The following is a 22,537-nucleotide window of genomic DNA, read 5'->3' as shown; positions in this document are numbered from 1 at the left end:
AAATTTATTATTATTATTATTATTTTGCTTTGAGATTGTCTGTATATTCCTTTACAAATGGCACTTGCTTCCATACCTCCATTGACAGAACAAAAAGACTATTATGGGTTCAATTTTAGTCTCCAAGGAACTTTCCTAAAACTTTTGGCTTTTTTGCCAGTTCACGAGTTAATCGAGTTGTGCAAAAGTAATGGTTTTTTTACTCCTAGAAACTAAAACTTTTTAACCAATTAACTCAAGAAAATGAACTATATAACTCGTACTGTCTGAAACAGTGATGGCAGCAGTCTCTCTCTCTCCTCCCTGATACTTGGGAATTCATCGATGTTCGTTAGCTTACTAGTTATTCTTTTTAGTTCTTGTGATTTCGTACCATTTCCAAAGAGTTCGGTATATCTAAAGGAATCTCCCGTTACTACGTTTCGGAATAAAAGGCATTACAGGATTTTTATTTATTTATTTATTTTTGCCACCCAACGTCTTTTATTCCCGCATAGAGAGTAGGGAGGGCGTAGCCTTATCTTACTTTTGGAGACTGAGAGGGCAGGTCAGTCTCCACCGGTAGCCAATCAGAAGTAGCTGGTCCAAGACTATCACTGATTATACATTGGCATCCGGTGAAGAGAGGCTGTTAAGAAGTGCCGCCATCTCGTGGTTCCTATTCTTAACGCTATGCTTACTATCTATTTTTTTTTTAAATTATTTTTGAATTGTATTTATTGATGTATCGGTGTATTTTTATGCTTTTATAATTTTTTAAAATTATAAATTATATTTTTTGTTTATATAATATTTTTAATAGTTTATATGAGAAGGTTTTTTATTTTTTGAATCTTTAGTCAATGCTATTTTTAATGGGATCATCCATGGCTGGTGATGTCAAAAGCTTACAATAGACAGGCATGTGGCATGTGAATGGAAGAACATGATTTTCTCCCAGGAAGGGAGTATTAATTGTCTGTCTATACAAAGCTGTTATTAGGGTGCATACCGTCCCCAGACAAGCACTATTTTGCAATTCCTAAATTCAAGAAAACATATAAAATAATAATAATTATTATTATGGTTGAGATCGAGCTTTTCAATTCTTAGATGTTTGGTGGATTACAACAGTCCTGTGTCTATATATGGCCCAAAAGTCAGTTCTGCCATACTGCTATAGTATGACTTCATAACATGATCTGGCGACCTGAGTGGTGCAGCGTTCTTTGATGGACGATTGTGAAACATCCCGATGCCTTACAAGTTTGTTCCAATGTACTGATCTATCAGCCAGCATGAAGAAAACTGCTCTGTTACCTCGTATACTATATAAGGGGACCACACGTCCCGTTTGTGGGACAGCCCGATTTATAGGCCTTGATTCCACTTTTCTCAGAAAGGTTGACGGGACACCAAAATGTCCTGCTTTTGGACTCAGTCAGTCATCATCATGATATGATCACAAGCATGTGGTGTGCACGCGCATGTTGGTTATGTAGTAATATATTAATGCTTGCTGACAACAAACAATGATGATTTTCCTGGATTTTATTTCTCTTCGTCGAACGTTGTTTTTTAACGTTTAATGAATTAAATCATTGTATTATTATATTCTTATTCTGAAAGTGAATTAACAAAATAATGCTTTTAATGCTGAGTTTCAGAAAAAATCTGCTCGTCAAATCTAATGTCAATTTTTCATGCTTGGGATTTAATTAATTTTTAACGAACTGCCCAGATTTATTGATGAAGAGAGTGTCGTCTGACCAGTACAATAATTAGAACTGTTACTATTTATGCATATTTATATTAATTATTAATATATTTGAGTTTTTTTTTTAATTTAAAAATGAAAAGATCAAGGAATATATAACGAAATGGAAAGAGCATCTGCTTAGGATGGAAAGATATTGGCTAACAAAAGAGCTGGATAAATGCAGACAGAAGGGAGGGAGAGAGAGAGAGAGAGAGAGAGAGAGAGAGAGAGAGAGAGAGAGAGAGAGAGAGAGAGAGAGAAGACCATCTCTGCATGATAGGAAGACCAGTAAAGACGGAATAGGCAAATGTCTAATCCTGGAAGAGAAAAAGTAGAAGTTGTTTTTTATAAGTCAATAATCGTTTTGGTATTTTGAATTAAAATGTTAAACCATTGTACGACTTATTTATTTATTAAAATTAACATTATTATACAACAACAAATTATAGTAGTATTTTCCATTTTTTATTACAAATTATGAAAAATATCTTGGGGCAATGGTCATATTACTGATATAGAAGTTGCAGGAGTTCACCAGTTAATTATGCTATGTTATTATGATTACAGCTATTTTGCCTGCTTCAGTTTAGGAGTACCCCTGTTGTACCTCCCAAAATAGCTGTAATCATAATAGTTTATAAAGAGGAGTAACATGGGAGTTTTCCTAGAAATAATATACATGCTATGTTATGCTTGCCCATGAAGGGTGTCACTCCACTGCATCTATCACATTAAATTATCCAAATATCTCATGACGCACAGCATGCACTCATTTTCTGCTTGCAAATATACTCTAATTTCTGAGAATGAATTAGCTCTCACTATCTCAGTCTAGTTCCCACTGATAAAACCTTTATTTAAGTTGAAACAATTCTGTGCGGTGATCCTTCCCATAATATGACATTATGAACGCCTGAAATGAAATGTTTGCGTTATTAGATACTGGGGCAACATGATATGAATCCAACTGCTTCTATATGCATAGGCTATTAAAAATTAAAAGAAATATAAAAGAATTAAAGCTGTTTTTCTGAGGCCGATGGCGATATCATCTGCATAATATTAATATCAGTAAACTTTTGAAGTTAGAGCAGATAACTATCTTTGTATACAAATGACTTTCTCGTGAAGAGATTTCACCTCAAGTTTTCATTTGCTTACGCCTGGATAAAATGTGGATGAAATCAAGAATGAACTTTTCGTAAATGTAATTTACTGTACTTTCTTCTGGTGTATGGTGGTGATGGGGGGGCTACTACAATTTTTCGCTCTACTGATTCTTGGAATAAAAGTGGTTTGTGATTGGCCATAATACTGGGCTAAGAATCGCTGCCTTATTTTTTTGCATGTACAACTTTGTAGTATCTAGATTTAGTTTAACCTAAGGGGTGGGATATCATTTTTACTTGGAATCCTGTCAGTGTTTCTGGCAAATATGGATGTGGATTAGTAAGAGGGCGTATCGGTAATTTGACGTCAAGTAATGGTGAGCGTGAGTTGTGTGTGATCTTGTATTTCGTGTTCCCAAGTATTTTTTAGTGATTTATTTCATGTTTCTTGCTACTTAAATAGTAGTGTTGTGTTTATGTTTAGAACTATTGGCCAATTATTATTTCTACAGCAATTCCAGGTAAGTAAATGTTTTCGGATTTAATTAATTTGTGAAGCGGCGGCTTCAACAGTGTGTGCAATTCGCTTACTCCTGTTGTTGATATCGGTGTTCCGAATTTGGATGAAACAGTTTTCGGTAATTTTGATAATGTGCTGAACTGGGATGGTATTTATTTTCATCATTGTTGATATCGGTCTACGGAATTAGGTTAAAATTTTTTCATAAAACAAAGTTTTCTGTAATATTGCATAATACATGTTTGCATTTATTTTATGTTTTTCATTTTTTTAATTTATTTTAGTAGAATCATAAACATTAAGGTAACTGTTTTGTGTTTTATATTTTTTTAGTAGCTTAATATTAGCATAGGCTCGTTGTTAGATAACTTTTCTGTTGGCAAAACTAGTGGTTCGTCGTTTAATTTTTTCGTTTTAATTCAAGAAAATTAGTTGATCACCTTTTTTCGTATATCCCTCTCATTTCCCTAAAGATAACCAGAAAACTGAAGATTGATGCTGCACTTTGAACTATTGAAAGACCTGCGATGGAGGAGAGTTAAGTTAATCATTTAAATGGTTTAAGGGGAAACTTTCGACCTAAATTACCATAATAAAACCCGCTACCAATAGTATCCTTGAAAAAGCAGTTTCTGTGCGACAGTGGATCTGTTATATAAGTCTTTGACTCCATGAGGTCTTGGGAAATAATAATAATAAGGGATTGGATTCTTCCCCCCCCCCCCACTTGCACAAAGTGATAAAATTGCCACATACTTCTAATGAAACAACATAATTGTTTTTTCCTTCATTCGGTGGATTTATATACTCAGTTCTTGAGATTACGAAAATCACAGCATTCTTCCAAGGGGAATAAACGAGTATGTGCAAAGTATTACACATCCATGACAAATTATGTATACCAGACTAGTAGTTCTCAGCGTACTCCCTCTGTCTGAATAGATTATAATGTGTAATCCCTTCTATTTCAGTAATTCTAAAAACTATCCATAATTAAATCCTATAATTAAATATTTACTGACTTTAATTATATATACTTTTATAATTATAAGTATAATTGAAATATGCTTCTTTATGGAAAAGTAAAAGAACTTTTGATATAATATTATAGTTTAAAAGTATCTTCGCTTCCAAGCCTGTAGACTGTAAATTTGATGTGTTCCTCAGTATTTCAAGTTGAAAATGATTTTCTTGCCCAGTTGAGACACCACCAAACTTGTTTGCCCTGCAGTGGTCTCAAAAGTTCCATGTTTGGTCCTTTCTTAAGCAGTTTTTTTGGCTTAACCTTTGCACCTCCCTCCACTCACTCCATTTAAAAAATATATGTTCAGATTTCCAAGCATTGGTGGGATTAATAGAAGAAATTTTGAGAAAGTGATGTATTTGTTTGTTAGGTTTCATGTTGTTTATATACTAAGGACATTCAGAATTACCACTGATTAGTGAAAAAGCAATAAGCACTTTCTTATTTTCTTGATTTTTTTCCCCTTCTCTCCATTTCTCTACCTAATGTGCTAACTGTCTAGTACAATATTAAGTTCATTCATATATATATATATATATATATATATATATATATTTATTTATTTAAAATCAGCATTGTTAATAATTATGATTTCCACAGTAAAAACAAAAATTATTTATCCATAGGCATCACTACTGAATTTGTGTAGTGTGTGCATTATCAGTCAAATGTTTGAGATATTTTTAATGTTTTTATTGTTTTATAAAATAAAACACTTTAATGATTCTTTAACTTTGTTAGGTGAAGTGTGTGAGCTATTATAGCAACGAAAAAAGTAAATGAAGGTTTGCACATAGAAGCAATAAAGATTTGTTCATAGCACACTGTTAAATAATTCTTGAGAATTGCTATTTTCATGTGGACTTTAATCTTCTGAGTCCTTTAGTGTTATATGGTAATCAGCATCATTTCAGACAAATTATGGAGACTGCAACCGTGTTAGAAATAATTATTTTAATTTCCTGACATTTTGACCTTCATATTAAGGTCAATATCTGGAGTATACACATTATATATACAGAAACAAGCTATATTACATTTCACACAGTATGCCAAAGAAACAATGATTTGATCAACGGTTATTCTACTGGCCTGACCTCTAGTGAAAATAAAATTACAATAAATAAATAAAATAACTACATGAAAACTATATTCTATTTATGACAGCATCATAGAACAATTACATATAGTTTTATTATATGTCCTAATTTAACATGAGAGTTGTTATATTAGAGTTAAGATCCTGGATTACCTATAGTCCTATTTATAATTGACTCTTAGGTAGAAAGGTTGTGCAGGTAGAATATGTGCCTTCCATATTCTTGGGATTTTTAGACCATCATTATTGTTAAGATTAGGGTGGTGGATAAGAATTTCACAGGCCTCCTTAAATTTATGTTCATACCATGTTTGGTGTAGAAAGGAAATAGGTACCTTTCCAGTCAATTCTATGTTGAGTATTCAGAGCATGATTAAAAAGGCCGGCTTTTATCATAGTTATTAAATTTAATGTGCCATTTATGTTCCTTTTTTTTTTTGGATAGGAATTGTGTGTCCTGTTTCCCCCATATTTTAGACAAATAGGTGCAATGAATACGATATACTCCAGGGTGGGCCAGCGGAGCAAGTGGATCCTTGGATGGGTTGAATAAGTTCTTTAATTTTGCTGGAGGTTTAAAGGTGGCTTTAAGGTTGTATTTCTGTAGTATTCTGTTTATTTTATCTGATATCCCTTTAATGTATGGAATGATTACAGTTTTATTGTAGTCTAGTTTATTTTTGTTTTTTGGTGAGGTCTGGTGAAGAATTTGGTTGATAGTATTTTGGCTATAATTTTTTAGGAAGGTATTGCTGATAACTTTTAATTCATCTTTTAAGTGTTTGATCATTGGAGAAAATCTTCAAATCACTGTTTTTTAGTATGTTAATGACACCTAGTTTTTGTATTGGGTGGTGGTTAGTGTATATATTGGCCAGTATGTGTAGGCCCTCTGGTAAACAGTGAAGGAAAGATTGCCAGAAGGAAGCCGTGTGACAAGTGTATCTAGAAAAGGAAGTGTGTTCTGCCTTTCAATCTGAATTGTGAATTGTATGCGTTTCTGTTTTATTTTGTTTATTTCTTTATTTTTAATTTATTTTATTTATTTATTTTTTCACTTGAATGATTTTTTATTCATCATTTATTTTTTCACTTGAGGTCAGGCCACTAGAATAACTGTTGATCAAATTGTTCTCTTTGGCATGCAGTGTGAAATGTAATATAGCTTGTTTCTGTATATATGTGTGTGTATACTCCAGATGATGACCTTAATATGAAGGTCGAAACATTGGGAAATTAAAATAATTATTTCTAACACGGTTGTAGTCTCCATAATTTGTCTGACATGAAATTTAATCTTCTGAACTTTAATTTCGAGTTATTTGACATGATACTTATGCAAGTTGAATTTTATGATTCTGACAGACACAGTCAACCATAGATGATGATCATGAAATAATGTTGACTTCCTGTTATATAACATGAGCATGGAAATATCATATAAACCAGTTAGTGATTTGCCATTTCAATAAAATTCTGTGCAGAACAATTATAATCTACTTGGCTCTTTACAATATAGTATATTTAACCAGTCATGAACCTCCTCTGTAGAGTACCTGTTTGTGGTAGGAGGGACCTTCTAGTGACAGATGGTGTTTTTCTTATTCTTCCATCTTTTTTATACTTCTCATAATCATTGTTAATAAAAGTATATGATATAGCCTGCTTTCTGATAATGGAGACATAAGCAAAACCACACGACCGGTAGGCTAGGCTGTGCATTAGTGGCATCATTGGAATGGACATTACTCTGACAATTGACATGCTACCAAGCAGAAGACAAGAAACAAATGCACTACTGCATGGAAGAACAACAACAATTACGCAGATACTTTTTTTTTTTTATCCCCTTAAGTTATTTTGAGTTATTTTTTTTAACATGCTTTTTATAAGTAGGGTTTCTTGAAGTGAATTTGATTATGTTCTTGTGTATTTAGTTTTGTGGATTTTTTTTTTTTCCCTGCAGTTTATGTGTGCATGTTATATTAGAAATTGGTGGGACAGGTGTGAATATTTGGGATGGGGGAGGACTTTTTGAGAGGGCATGTGTGAGTTGGAGCAGGTGTGTATGGTAGTGTGTTTTTTGAGGTGGTGAAGGTTGATATATGTTAGGATAGTTCTCGAAGATGACAAGCCAGAGTTGTTTGGTTCTTGGTGCCCACATTACTGATATTGGTTATTTTCATGTTTTGGGGTATTTTTTTGTTTTGTGTTGGGGTCATTTTGCCTCTTTATAAGGTCTTGATACAACCTCATCTAAATTATTTTGCACAGATCTGTTTAATGAGATGATGCTGATACAGTGGGGGAGGGAGTGCATTGGAGAGTTCAATGCACTGGGACTTTAGAAGCAATCAGATTGAGAATTTGTAGTCTGCTGATATTCAGGAACAGGATGTTGTGAATAGATAACCTACAACTTTTGAAATGGTCATTACAGGATATCATTAGATGTGAATTCTTAATTTTAAGTAGGGTAAGGAAAGATGGGGGAATCTGTGGAATTTGAGAATGGACATAGGCAAAAAAGAGGTGAAAACCAGATTTTTTTTCTCAAAGTTTTGTGTGATTGGAATGGTTTGCCTTTAGAGTAGTGAGTGCAGGTGGTGTGGATTCAAGAAAAGGTATCACCATATATCTCCAATACCAGCAGTATTGGTGACACATGGCCTTCCTCAATGAGCCTCTGACTTCATGGAGATCTCTGGTAATAATAGCAACAATGGGCATATAGGTAGGGAGCTGGCAATGAATTCTCCCTCGAGTACTGATCTGCCCTCAGATTTTGAGACAGCAAATTATATAAAATATACTGCTACCAATGTATTATCTTTTCTAAAACTTCAACTGGTGAATGTCCTATTGGGTAAATATCATCATTCTTTATTTGGTGTGATTTGGAGGAGTTGGCTAGTTAATTAGAATCAGTGAGAAAATTCCATTCACGAAATATCCATGTAGAAGTTGCATCTAAAAAGGCATTCAGAGCAACTTGATCATTTGCCTTCGACTAGGAAATGTCAATTTTCTGTCTCTCCCCCAATGAATGGTTGTAAACCTGTAGCAAACTAGTACTGTAGGCAGGCAGGCTAAGGATTCATTTTATCATTTATCCATTTATTTTATTTTTTATTTTTTGTATTTTTTAAAAAGTTATTTTTTTACATATTTCAGACATCCTACTCTAGAAACCAAACAATGAAAACAGTGGAATGTTTCAAACTATTTCAGGCCTGTAATAAAGGAGGCAATGGTGTCTGTCTCAATGGGTGATAAAATTTATCTCACAACTAAGATATCCATGCCCATGGTGTGATGCACATCTACAACCTATTGGTTGGAGAATGGCCAATCAGGCCATCAATAGTCTCTTATGGGACAAATTGTTATAGAGGAGTGATGCCAGTGTAGAACTACTTACAATGTTTCAGATGGAATTTTCTAAACTGAAAGATTAACGAGTGATAGTTGTAAGATGAATCTTAACACATAAGGATGATATTCATCATCTTAAACGATTTTATAATAATTGTTAACATGCATCACCCTCCAACTTCAATGAAAACAAACTACAGTCTGAATCCTTTGAGGTACTTCATGTGCCAGAAATATGTCATGCTCAAACTGATTATTATGACTCTGTTTTGGGACTGATGTGGCAGTAAAGAGCATGAAAGCAATGTGTAAATTCAAAGATGTCAACTCTGTCTGTGTGTGTGTGTGAGTGAGAGAGAGAAAAAGAACATCCATCCTACTCTTGAGCAGATGGGCAAATTAATGGGGATGTTGGTTTAATGCAGCAAAATGTAAAGTCTTGAAGTTTGGGATACATTGATGGGAAGTTGCACACTCTACTGGAGGAGTTGTACTGGTGGAAGTAGGGGAGACAAGAGACCTGGGGATGATGATTGATAGAAACCTGAAATTCAGGGAACATATTTCAAAGGTGGTGAAGGTAACCCAGAGGATTGCCTCAGTACTGATAAGGATGCTGATCTGTAGAGATAAGAGTTATCATTCCATTGTATAAGACCCTGATCAGACCACACTTAGACAATTGTTATCAAATTTGGTCTCCAGGATTTGAAGGGGATAAATTAACTGTGGAAAGGGTACAGAGGCGGATAACAAAGATGGTTTCAGGACTGTACAAGGTTAGTTATGAGGATCGGCTAAGGAAATGTGGACTGCAGAGTTTGGTAGATAGCAGATTGTATGTGATATGATTGAGACTTTTAAACTATTGAGAGCTAGTTACATGGTTGACACCGGGGAGTTCTTTTGCTTGGTGGAACAGTGGGAAGGAGCGATGACGAGGGGCCATCCCTGGAAGTTACGAAAGGAAGCTGTGAGCAAGAGGATGAGGAGTGGTTTCTTTGCATGGAGATGGTTGAACCATGGAATGCATTGCCTAATAGAGTGATGAGAGCAAGAACAGTCAATGAGTGGTATGATAGACTTTGTGGTTTCCTAGGAAAGACCTCCCATGATGAGTCTTTTGATTCCATGGAGGCCTGAATAATAATAATAATAATAATATCAAAAGTGGAAGGATGAGAAGGAGATTGAAGAAATCCAGAATAGAGCCTTCTGTATCAGAAGACAAAGAGGAAGTTAATCACATCATTTAGTAGAAAACGGTAATGCTAATATGGTAACAGTAAAAAAGCTTGAAAGAACATTAATTAAAATTTCTTAAACACACCAATTACTCCTACTTCTGCATGCTTATCCATTTATTTGTTGCTATTAATTTAACAATCTGTTCTCCATCTCATTCTCCACTGCTTTAGTAGAAAATAGAAAATGTGGAAGTAATAATTTTCCTTTCATATCTGTTTTTTTTTTTACATGGGCAGTTGTGTAGTTTACAATTGATATTACAATAAAAAATAGATCAGACTGACAGGGTCATGTTCACATCCTTAGCAGAATTTGATTCTGCAACAATCAGCTGCTTTTCTATTAGCAGAGATGAGAATCACATTACAGCTTGTATAATTGCAATATCCCAAACATTAATGCAGGGTCAGTTTTGGAGCCATTATTGTTCATGATGTGTATGATGCCATTGTATAAGGCCTTGATCAAGCCTCATGTGGATTATTGTGCACAGATTGGTCGCTGGGTTTTCGTGGTGATGAGCATATATTGGAAAGGGTCCAGAGAAGATTCACAAAGGTTGCTAGTGGTCTATGGAATGTGGAGTATGAGGACAGATTGATTGATTTGTATTTTAATGATATTGGAATGGGTTTAACTAGTGATATGCAGCTGTTTGCAGATGATGCAAAACTGGGGGGAGCAAGCAGTCAAGATGTTATGAATAGATTGCATGAATGGGTAGGTAAGTGGAACTGTCAGTTTAATGTTGCAAAGTGTAAGGTTTTGAGATTTGGTAAGCAACAATGTGATGCAAAGTATACACTTGGTGGGAAAATTTAATGGAAGTAGAGTTGCTGAGAGATCTAGGAGTAATGGTGGATGATGGACTTGTGCAATATGGCCCCTGAAATTCAGGGGCCACATTGCACAAGTTGTGAAGATGTCACATTGGATAATGGCAATGATGCAGAGTACCCTAACATGCAGAAATAGAGAGGTTATGATGCCATTGTATAAGGCCTTGATCAAGCCTCATATGGATTATTGTGCAGAGATTGGTCGCTGGGTTTTCGTGGTGACGAGGATATATTGGAAAGGGTCCAGAGAAGATTCACAAAGGTTGCTAGTGGTCTATGGAATGTGGAGTATGAGGACAGATTGAGAGAATGTAAGTTGCAGAGCCTTGTAAATAGAAGGAAGATATGATTGAAACATATAAGCTAGTCAGGAGTTATCGTGTCGACATGGAAGCGATTTTTAATAGAATGGGAGGGGGGTAGAAGAAGAGGCCATCACTGGAAACTATAAGGAGTGTGTGAGCAGAGAAGTGAGGAGTAGGTTCTTTGCTTGGAGACCTGTTGGTGAGTGGAATGCATTGCTTGACAGTGTTGTAGGTGTAGATGCATTGAATCAGTTTAAAGCACAGTTGGATGAGCAATGTGTACAATAGTGTGTACCTCCCATAATGAGTCTGACTCCATGGAGGTTAGATGTTAATAATAATTAAGTTTCCACATTTGCCCAAGCCATAGAATGCACAGCAGCCGGAAAAAGGTCAAAGCTTGGAATATCTTTTACAGATATCCCACAACAAAAAACTTGATTTCAAACTGCTTGAGCATGATGCCTGTATCCACTGTGAGAGCCAGGTGTACTTCTGTATCAAGTTTACATTCTTTCCCTTCATCTTTATGAAGGTCATCCTTCACTCTTAGTCCTGGGATACCATGAATGTACAGGATGTAGGTTTAAATTCTACCATGAACTTGGATGTTTGTGATTGTCTTAAAATGAGAGATGAATTTCATAGCCTATGTGAGAATCTTTTGCAAGATCGAATTTCCATTCATAGCAAAAAAGTAACCATTATTGCCTTTTTCAAAAACCATTTAAGGATCCCAAAATTCTATTAAACTGTTGTGCAGTAGCTATAACAACTGCTTACCCCCCATACACACAAGATTTTGTGTATATGGGGGGGGGGATGACTTGTTTTCTGGAGTGCAACCTTTTTTTTAAATCCATGCAATCCACCTTGTGTGTGGAGACCTAATTCATTAGAGATTTTTAGAAGAGCAAGAAAGCGAAGATTGTAAGGCTCCTATCATGGTATGATAGAGGCGAACTGAGGAGGAAGGCATTGATAGTCAATAAGTCTATATGCAGATTGTGCAAAAGAAATGATATAGAATTTGTGCTTCTGTGGTCTCAGTTTGATGGAAAGAAGGATTTGTACAATGCAGATGGATTGCATCTGAATAGTTTTGGTGTTAGATTTTTGGAGAGAGATTTGTTCACAGAGTATGTTGACGTGCAAATTCAGGGAAACTTAATTAGGGTGGAAGCAGGTCAGTTTGTTTGAAGGCAACCATGAAGCGAGTCAGTGTGAGAATGACCAAGTGAGGAATCTGGTCTCTCAAGCAAAAATATTGAATAGATTAATCAATTCAGAAAGGTAACCATTAATAATAATAATTAATAAAGGGATTTTGCTGTTTTTATATACTATGCAAAAGTATCAGGAACAAGAGGAATGAGTTTTTGGCATTGATTAGTGCAACGTTGCCAAAAGTTATAGGCATTAGTGAGACTTGGCTAACAGCAGATGATGTAGTTACAGGAATTGAATGTGAAGGGTTTAGTATTTTCAGAAAAGATAGGATTGGGGGGGGGGGGGAAGAGGAGTATTGTTGATGATAGCAGATGAATTGCAACCAAAAAGAATAAAAGACAGGTTGGATGGTGGCTGTTCATTTGAAGCAATCTGGTTTGAGATTAAGGAAGGCAAAATATACAGTTGGTTGTTGCTATAGGCCAGGGAATTGCACAGATGATCTGGAAGACTTGCATTGCCAAATTAGTGAGCGTATAGGCTGAGTGATTATTATAGAGGATTTCAACTATGGAGATAAAGACCAAAAGGAAAAAAGATCACATGGCAGAAAGGAAATAGAATTTATACATCTGCTGAGAGATAATTACTTAAGGCAGCATGTGATGGAGGGGACTAGGGGTTGGAGAGTATTGGACCTGATCATAGGATCAGAAGAGCTATCCATAACCAAGGTAACAGCAATGCCTCCAATTGGTGAATGTGACCATGTGGTCTTGACTTGGGAAATGGTAAAACACGAGGAATATTCTATCAAGAAGGGGTATTTGTGGAACTACAAGGCAGGTGATTATGACATGCTTAGGAAGAAGCTGAAATCTGTACCATGGCATAAAACACTGCAGGGTAAGGATGTTAATAGTGCATGGGATATAGTTAAGGGTCATCTAGAGGAAGCAGTATTAAATTGTATACCTAGGGTAAATGAGAGTTAGTCAGGTAGAAGTTAGATGGATGAGTAATATCATTAAGCACGAGCTGCAGGAGAAGAAAATGCTGTGGAGGATACATAAAGAGAAAGGTGAATAGTACAAGGCTCAGGCAAGGAGGGCAAAATCAGATTATGAGAACAATTTAGTTCAGTAGGCCAAAGGAAATCCAAACGAGTTCTTTTGTTATGTGACAAGTAAGAGGAAGAATGACTATGGAAGATTAACATTAATGAGTGATGATGGTCATGAGGAGACGGAAGTGGATAAAATAGTTGAGTACTGAATGACCACTTTGCAAGCATATATCTTCCTAGTGAGGTTATTGCTTTAACCTATCAGACAGACACTAATGTGGGAACAGAGGTGGATGAATTGGAGGCTCTTAGGATATTGCCAGCCTGGCTGGCCGAGTGGTTAGTGTATCCACTCTCCAGCCAAAAGGTTGCGGGTTTGAATCCTGCCATAGGCATGGATGTTTGTGATTGTCTTTGGAAATACCAGTGGTGGTAGTTGGCGGTAGATGGCATCGGTATAGTTACGGTCAGTTGGTGGATTGAGTGGCGGAGACAGGAGTTATAGAGCAGGTGCCCTCCCTCGATGAGTCTTTGGACTCCCTGGAGGTGTCTAATAATAATATTACAGAATCTCAAGGTGTACAGCTGTGGGATTAGATGGGATATCTGCTAGGGTTTTGCAAGAATGTGCAAGAGAACTGGCAATGCCTTTGACTAGTCTGTTTAACTTAAGTCTCAGCTCTGGTAGAGTTCCAAGGGAGTAGAAAGAGGCAAAATTATTCCTTTGCATAAGGGAGCTTCTAAGACTACAGTAGCAAATTATAGACCAATCAGTATCTCAGGTGTGGTGGTAAAACTATCAGAAAAATTGGTGAAAAAGAGAATTCAAGAATAGCTAGATAAAAAATGATACTGTATGAGGGTCAGCATGGCTTTGTGAAGGGTTTGTCATGCCTTAGTAATTTACTAACTTTTTATAATAGAGTTGAATAAAGGAAATGGCTACACGATGATTCTGCTGAATTTTGCAAAAGCATTTGACAGAATACCACATGAAACACTGTTACACAAATTAGAACAAATGGGAATGGATATGACATTCGTTAATTAGATAAGAGGGTGGCTGCTGGACAGATATCAAAAAGTGGTATATGGACAGAATCAAGGTGATAGCAGGTGACTAGTGGTGTGACACAAGGTTCAGTGCTGGGACCATTGCTGTTTAATTTATACATAAATGATATAGGAAATAACCTAAAAGGAAATATTCATTTGTTTGCTGATGATGCAAAATTAGGTAGAGTAATAGTTAATCAAGACGATGTGGACAGCTTACAGGATGATTTAAATAGGCTGTCAGTGTGGGCAAAAGATAATGGGTGTCAGTTTAATGTCGAGAACTGTAAAGTTATGCACTTTGGGATAAATAGATTACAAGTCATTTATCATGTTGATGGTGCTGTACTCCAGGAAATAGATGAAGCTAGAGATTTAGGGTGGTGGTGGTAGACGGAGTTAAAGTTTTGAGGACATATTGCTAAGGTAGCACATAAGATTACTTGGCTAGTGAAGAACACATTAACAAATAAAGATAATGAAGTTGTAATTCCTCTTTATAAGGACTTGATATGCCCACATCTGGATTACTGTGCTCAAGTCTGGTCCCCTGGGGATGTGGAGAGGATTCAGAAGCAAGTGACCAAGATGATGAGTGGAATGTGCCCTATGAGGATTGATTGAAGGTGTGTGGATTGCAGAAGTTGATTGATAGGAGAAAAAGAGGGGATATGATAGAAACATTTAAGTTGCTTCAATGATTTTATAGGTTAGTAGGGGTGTGAGAACTAGATTTTTTGCTTGGAGAGTGGTGAATGAGTGGAATGGGGTGCCAGTCAGTTGTGAGTACTTTTTTTCTGGTAATGGGTTCAAGAAGAGGTATGATAGATTGGGTCTCCCGTGATGAGTCTTCAGACTCAATGGAGGTGCCCGTATAATAATGATAATGTTTCTCTAAAAAATGAGCACTTAGTATCAGTTTTCTTTGTTATATGAAAAGCTTATCACATAGCTTGGAGGTTTGGTATACTAAAAGGCCTATACATTTTTGGTTTTAGAGGGAAACTTAAGTTTTTATCTTATTGAACCACCCAAGTGGGATGTGCTCTTTCCCAGTCCTTACTCTCTCTCAGAAAAGGTTGATCCCACATGTTTGTGTCATGATATTGAAGGTAACTTATTAGAACAATTTCATCATACTATGAGCAGTGTGCCATCCTCTGTGCTGATGACTTTATTATCTTTCATTATTCATATAATATAGAGGTATAGAAAGACAGTTACAGCAAGCTGTTGACTATTTTTCTACCTGAACTTTGCTAGTGAATTGAAGTTCCGATCGTTGAAGATAGTTTGGGCATCCTTTTGTTGCAGATGCCTCCATTGCAACTGGGAGTACTAATTGTCCCAGACTTAGTTCTGGAGGCAAAGTTCTTGAAATTTGTAGTCCAAATAATAGTCTTAGAAAGTTTGAAAAAATAAAATAAAAGTAATAAATATTAATTTGGTCTTAGGATGACTGTCTCCCAAATCTTTGATTGATTTATACAGCCATACTTGTTAAGGTTTGGAGTATGTTTTAAGGCTTCTGTTGATTCTAGGAACAACCTCTCTGACTTGTAGAAGCTTCTGTGCATTACTTTTGTTTTTTTCCAATTGATCTTGTGTGCTGGGGTATCCAAAGCATGGTCTGCCAGACTCAACTTGCCATAGCGATAGTGTCGGATATGTTTTTTGTGTTCACTGAGGCAGATGTCCACAGTTCTTCCCGTCTGTCCATAGTAGGCTTGGTGGACATCTGTGAACACAAAAGGAATGTGTTCACGGATGTCCACAGTTCTTCCTGTCTGTCCATCAAGCCTACTATGGACAGACAGGAAGAACTGTGGACATCGGCCTCAGTGAACGCAAAAAACTTATATCCGACACTGTCGCTACGGCAAGTCGGGTCTGGCAGACCATGCTTTGGATACCCCAGCACACAGGATCAATTGGAAAAAAACAAAGTAATGCACAGAAGCTTCTACAAGTCAGAGAGTTATATTCATAAAATAAACCATCGACTTCATCAATATTTTAATCACTTTATCAGTGCATTATTATTAATGGTACTATATTTAAAATTAATGGTCATGAAACTAATGTTGAACATAATGGTTTTCAAAATTCCATAAGTTAATTTGAGGTTGGTGCTGGGGCGACAAAAATTCTAGAGCCGGCCCTGACTGCAACTGCCATCATCATCTACACTAACACCATTTACTGCTCACCACCACCACTAGTATTTTCACAGATAATCGCAAACATTCATGCCCATGGTGGGATTCGAACCCGCAGTCTTTTGGCTGGAGAGCAGATATGCCAACCACTCATCTAGGCCGGCAAGAAAAATTTCAAAAGAACTAAGGTGGGTGACAAAGATAACTGGCTTATCACATATGCAGTTGTATTTCATGTTATGTGTTTTAACTTGCCTGATTTTGCTTTAATTCAATTTGTGAATTTTTTTTTTTTTTTTAAGAAATTTCCATTGTGGCTGCTGCATACTAGTTTTGTGTACATGGAATTTTATATGAAACCTTATATATTATTTTTACTTCAATCTTGGGTGGAGCTGTTTCTATGCTGCTCATCTTTGTTGTAGTTCATTTATTAATATGAATTCTAATAAATCTTCAAAGAAAAGAAAAGTTTGCTATTGTCAAAGAAGGTATGAGAATGGATATAAAGTTAGTGACTGGATTTAGTGAATCAGTGTATTGTACCATCAGAGATGGCATTGGGAAGAAAAAGTGCCATTGATATGAAAGTAGCTTGAGTTTCCATTATTCAACTAGCAGTTATGAAAATCATGAATCTAGCTTCATGGATTGAGCATCAAAATAAAAGCATCCCCATTTCTTCTCAAAGGGATTCAAGAAAAAGCCCAAAATTTTAAATTGCAGTGTAATGTTTGAATGGTATTTTAAACATTTCTTTAAAGTGATGATTCTGAGATAAACATTTTAATGCTAGTGCTAGACTGTTCCAGAAATTCGAAGGCTACCATGGATTATACAGTGTAAAACTAATAGGAAAAGTTAAAATTTCACAAGCATATCGAAACTTATATGAAACTGGTCTATTCTAGAACCACAGGTTTAGATATTTTGTTTTCATTAGTTAAAAAAAAGTGTGAAAGAGGGTAAACGGCCCCGCCTCCTCCCTATACAGGAACAAATAGGCGTTAGCTGATTTTTTTTTTTTTTTTTTTTTTTTTTTTTTTTTTTTTTTTTTTTTGAAGAATGCAAACATGTTATGAAGCAGTTCATATTGTGAAATACTACACACAACAGACAGTGTTTAGGTCATTCATAAAAATGCTCTGTCTTAATTTCAAACACAGTTAACGTGAATGAGTAAGATCCTATGTATCAGTTTAATTAGTTTTTTCTTTCTTCTTTACTATTTTTTCTATTGTCCACTAGTAAATTTCAGTAATTTCATATACTGAATTACGATATACATTTACTGTTTTCTTTTTATTATGTCTGAGTCGAACTTCCCTTTATGAAATAATAGTCCCCCCCCCCATTTGTTTCCATTTCCATTCCTCTTTGTAATCTCTCAAGTTACATGAATTTTGAGTTCTGCAACATTATCATGGAATGTATTACATAATTTGAGGTATAACTGTACAGTCAGTTATTGACTTATAACCACTCAGACTTAAGACTAGCATCCCATTAACACACTCACTGAATACTATGTCATTCTTGCATCCCATGGATCCAAGTGTTCTTGCTGCCTTCAAATGACCGAAATACTTTTGCTCATGCTATTTCAGTAACAGAAATAGCATGAGACTTTGGGAAATCATCAGAGACTTTGGGAAATAATATAAAATCTTGCATAGTCCATGAATGATTTGGAAGAAGCTGCAGAAAATATGTTCATACGTTTATAGGACTGCCTAGCCCTATGAAAATTTGCATCCATGGTACTAAGCTACCTGAAGAAAAGACCATTCTAGTTGCTGATTGGGGGGACTTTTTTTTTCAATTGGTCCCCCCAAGTTAGTTAATCTCTGGCATAGGCAAGTGGATTTTCAACCCAAAAATTCAAGAATATTGACCATAGAACACTATTTCAGACAATAGCGTGTTGCATTAGAGACCATAAGATGGTGGCAGGTGTTGGCCATATCTCTTCACCAATTGCTGTTTAATATCATTGATAGTTTGGATAAACTATTTCTGATTAGCTAAGGATGAAGATCGACTACCTCTCTCTCTCCAAAAGTTAGATAGGGCTGAAATTGGCCTTGCCCTTTGAGAAATAAAAAGTGTGTATTTATTTTATTTACATTAACAGGATTCCACAAAGACAAAGCATTACAAGAAATTGGTGACATATTTCTGCTAACTGAGGAGTTAGAAATTGGCAGTGAGGATGAAGAATGGTTGGTGGATGTAGAGAAGAGAAGAGCTCTCAAATGAAGACAGCAATAAGCACCACAAGTTTCAGAAGAGAGAAAAAAAGAAGCCAATCCTTCAAAAAAGTTTACGTGAAAAAAAAAATACCTTGGTCAATAAGACAATTTGGTTGTTTGATGAAATTGACCTAACATAGAGATTTTAATAAAGTAGACAGAATGATGCAAGCTGCAATTGCTTACTGAGGAGAAACTTATGCAGGAAAGGGAAGCTGTGCAGATTAAGTTGGATATAATGTACAAATTTTTAAAGAAGTCCACTTCTACTGTCACCCCATCCTCTAAATATGATCTTAGGCCTTTCTCAAGTTACATTTGGTAGGCCATTCTCAAAATTATCTACTTGTTTTTTTTTCAGCTGATTATTTTACTGGTTAGCACATAGCACTGTACAATCATGATTTATTCCAGCACAGCAGATTACATAGAAATTTGTTATAATTTGTGCAGTGTATTATATCACTTGAAACCAAGAGTAAATTTAGTTAAAAATATAACAAAGCTGACCCAATCATTATAGCATTCAAGAATGTTATTTCTTAACATATAATTATGGATCGTATAATGATTTCTGAGTTAAGAACTTTTCGACTTTCAACAGGATCATCAGAACGGAACCCCATCATAGGTCAGGGAACTGACCATATTAAATATCCTGCTGAATTTCAAATTTTTTTTGTTACAATATTGTATTAATGGCTATCAGTTTTTTGCATAGTGTTGTGGTTAAGTTGTTGGAGAAGCTTGTGAGAACTAGGATCCAGAGTTGGGTTGATAACAATGGTATTATCTTTGATGGATAGCGTGGATTTGCTAAAGGGAGGTCATGTTTTAGTAATCCACTTACTTATTACAATAAAGTGACTGCTTCCTTGGACAGAGGAAAAGGATACACAGTAATATACTTGGATTTCGCAAAGGTTTTTGATAGAGTACCTCATGATAGGTTGACAGTCAAACTAGAGCAGATGGGGTTGAATATTAGATTGGTGCATTGGATTGGAGACTGTCTATCTGATAGTTATCAACAAGTTGTGTATGGGGGAGTGATATCCAGGAAAAGGAAAGTCACTAATGGAGTGCCTCAGGGGTCTGTTTTAGGTCCATTGCTGTTTAACTTGTATATTAATGATATAGGTGAAGATTTGGATGGAGATATTCAGTTGTTTGCAGATGATGCAAAGTTGGGATGAACCATGAAGTGTAGTGAAGATGTTGTGGCCTTACAGGAAGACTTGAATAGATTGAGTGATTGGGCACGGAAATGGGGGTGCGAGTTCAATGTTGCAAAATGTAAGGTTTTAAAATTTGGAAAACAAAGATGGGATGCAGAATTTATGCTTGGTGAGAATATATTGTTGGAGGTAGAGGAAATAAGAGATCTGGGGGTGATAGTGGATAAGGATCTAAAATTTAGGGGACACATTGCCAAAATTGTGAAGATAACACAAAGGCTTCTGGGAATGATGTGGAGGACACTGAGATGTGTAGAAGTAGGGAAATTCTTGTTCCATTGTATAAGGCTTTGATTAGGCCACACATGGACTATTGTGCCCAGATTTGGTCACCGGGTTTTCAGAAGGATGAAGAGATGTTGGAAGGGGTCCAAAGGAGACTGACTAAGGTAGTTTCTGACCTCTGGAATGTTGAGTATGAGGAAAGATTGAGAAGATGTAATTTGCAGAGTCTGGTGGACAGGAGGAAGAGGGGGAGATATGATAGAGACCTACAAGTTGGTAAGAGGTTGTTATAGGATCAATGTTGGAGAAATTTTACAGAGAATAGTGGGAGATCAGGGGAGAACCAGAGGTCATCCCTGGAAATTGTATAAAGAGGGTGTGAGTAGGGGAGTGAGGCAGGTTTTTTTCATGCAGAGTTATGAATGATTTGAATGCCTTGCCTGAGAATGTGGTGTCTGCAAAGCGTTTGAATGTGTTTAAAACATGGTATGATGAGCTGTATGTGCGATAAAAGGACCTCACAGATGAGTCTTTGACTCCATGAGGTCTTGGGGTGGTAATAATTATTTTGAAACATAACAAACTGGATGATATATACGTGTTCTTACATGTATTTCTGACCGAACAGCACAATCTGTAGTGACTGCAGAACTTTGCTAATTATTTAAGGTTACTTCAACTGAATCCATTCTACTGTTTATAGTTTATTATTTGAAGCTGATCATTTGGACAAGTCATCTAAACTTAATCGCCTCGCCTACTCCCTATATACGGGAATAAAAAAGGTGTTACCTGATTTTTTTTTTTTTTTTTTTTAATGTAAACTTAACTATTGCATTTCAAAGTGACATAATTTAAACCAGCAAATGAAGGAGAAGAAAAAAATACTAGGTATGCATTTCGTATTTTTTTTTTTATTTATTTTATTTTTTTGTTACAATATCATGTTAATGGCTATCAGTTTTTTTGCATAATAATTGATCCTTGCTATGAAATGCACAATAAAAAAAAAATTACCAGGCCATTGAATTAATGGCCTGTTAATTTTTTTTTTTTGTGTATTTTATGTGAAGTTAAGCGTTAGCATTATAATGTGTGAATCTTGTATTATGTGTGTTCAAAGCTAGATTGACAACATATTGTTTTAATGAATAGTATGTTGTCAATGCTTGAAAGAACTTTGTTTAGATAACCTGCATATTTGTAAATGTTGGAGTAACTTTTACAAATAATTAAAACCTTATGTATTTGGTCTTATACTAGTTACAACCAAGTAATTGGGTTTCATGAACTTATTTTTGATAGGAGAATATTGCTAGTCTGTGTCTTATTCTGCTCTTTAACAGTTGCATAGGTTCATTCTCAGGCTAGTTGGCTTTTTTTTTTTTTTTTAACTGGAGAGTGCTACCAGAGTCGCCGGGAGATTAAAAAAAAAAAAAAAAAAAAATCCTACTACATCTAAGACCAGCTAACTGGTTACTGATCAATTTCTTTTCCAATCAGGTAATACATGAAAATTACTCAATGTTTAAAATGCGGTTATTCAAAATTTTAAAATCAATTGCACACACTAATTAGTTTAAATTACTCTTTCTTATACTTTGTCTTGCATACATGGCACTGACATGCTATAGGTTTGGCATGAAATTGTTAAAATTATATACATACTGGCCACTGAATTAGAAACCTTTCTTCAGATGTATGTAAACGTTACTTATGTAGTGGATATGCAAAATACTTGGTCCTGTGCATTACCACATGTTCTAAGCAACTATTTAAGAATGCTGCTGGTTAGTAATCATCAATAGTGTTGATCATTGAGAAAAACAAAGGATCTTTCATAGTTTGATAAAGGGCTTATTGTGCTTCCCGTTTGGCTGAAGCCATGATTTTGAAAACAGCAGAGCTGACTGGTTTCTCAGAAGATGAGATTCTTGGGTGTTTAATTAGTGGAAGAATAATTCGCATTGCCTGTCTAAGAAGTGTAACTGTAGTTCTAAGATAGTCTGTCAGAAACAAGATTGCCATTGTTTGTGAAGGCTTATACAGACAAATAGAACTTCATGTGTGCAGGAAGGCTATTCCCAAGCTACATCTCACTGAACTATGTTCAG

At 35.7% G+C, this 22,537-nt stretch overlaps 1 protein-coding gene across 4 annotated transcripts in view; it reads left to right on the top strand.

Annotated features, from left to right (window-relative positions):
* Positions 1–3,229: 3,229 nt before the first annotated feature.
* The window catches only part of CycK (cyclin K), an 80,495-nt gene continuing 61,187 nt past the window's right edge, over positions 3,230–22,537 (top strand). Inside the window, exon 1 of one of the 4 annotated variants that reach the window (XM_090399089.1) lies at positions 3,230–3,368. The gene's annotated coding sequence lies outside the window, so the exon portion shown is untranslated. Of the gene's footprint in view, positions 3,369–3,480; positions 3,558–4,151; positions 4,228–22,537 lie in introns of those variants that run through there. The other 3 variants (XM_090399091.1, XM_090399090.1, XM_090399092.1) reach the window with 3 other exon arrangements.

The sequence above is a fragment of the Typopeltis vanoorti genome, chromosome 10, assembly GCF_054136105.1.
Source record: "Typopeltis vanoorti isolate ZY-2024b chromosome 10, IOZ_Tvanoo_1.0, whole genome shotgun sequence".
In the NCBI taxonomy this organism is placed as follows: domain Eukaryota; kingdom Metazoa; phylum Arthropoda; class Arachnida; order Uropygi; family Thelyphonidae; genus Typopeltis; species Typopeltis vanoorti.
The sequence above is the reverse complement of the archived record's forward strand: the minus strand, read 5'-3'. Positions and strand labels throughout refer to the sequence as shown.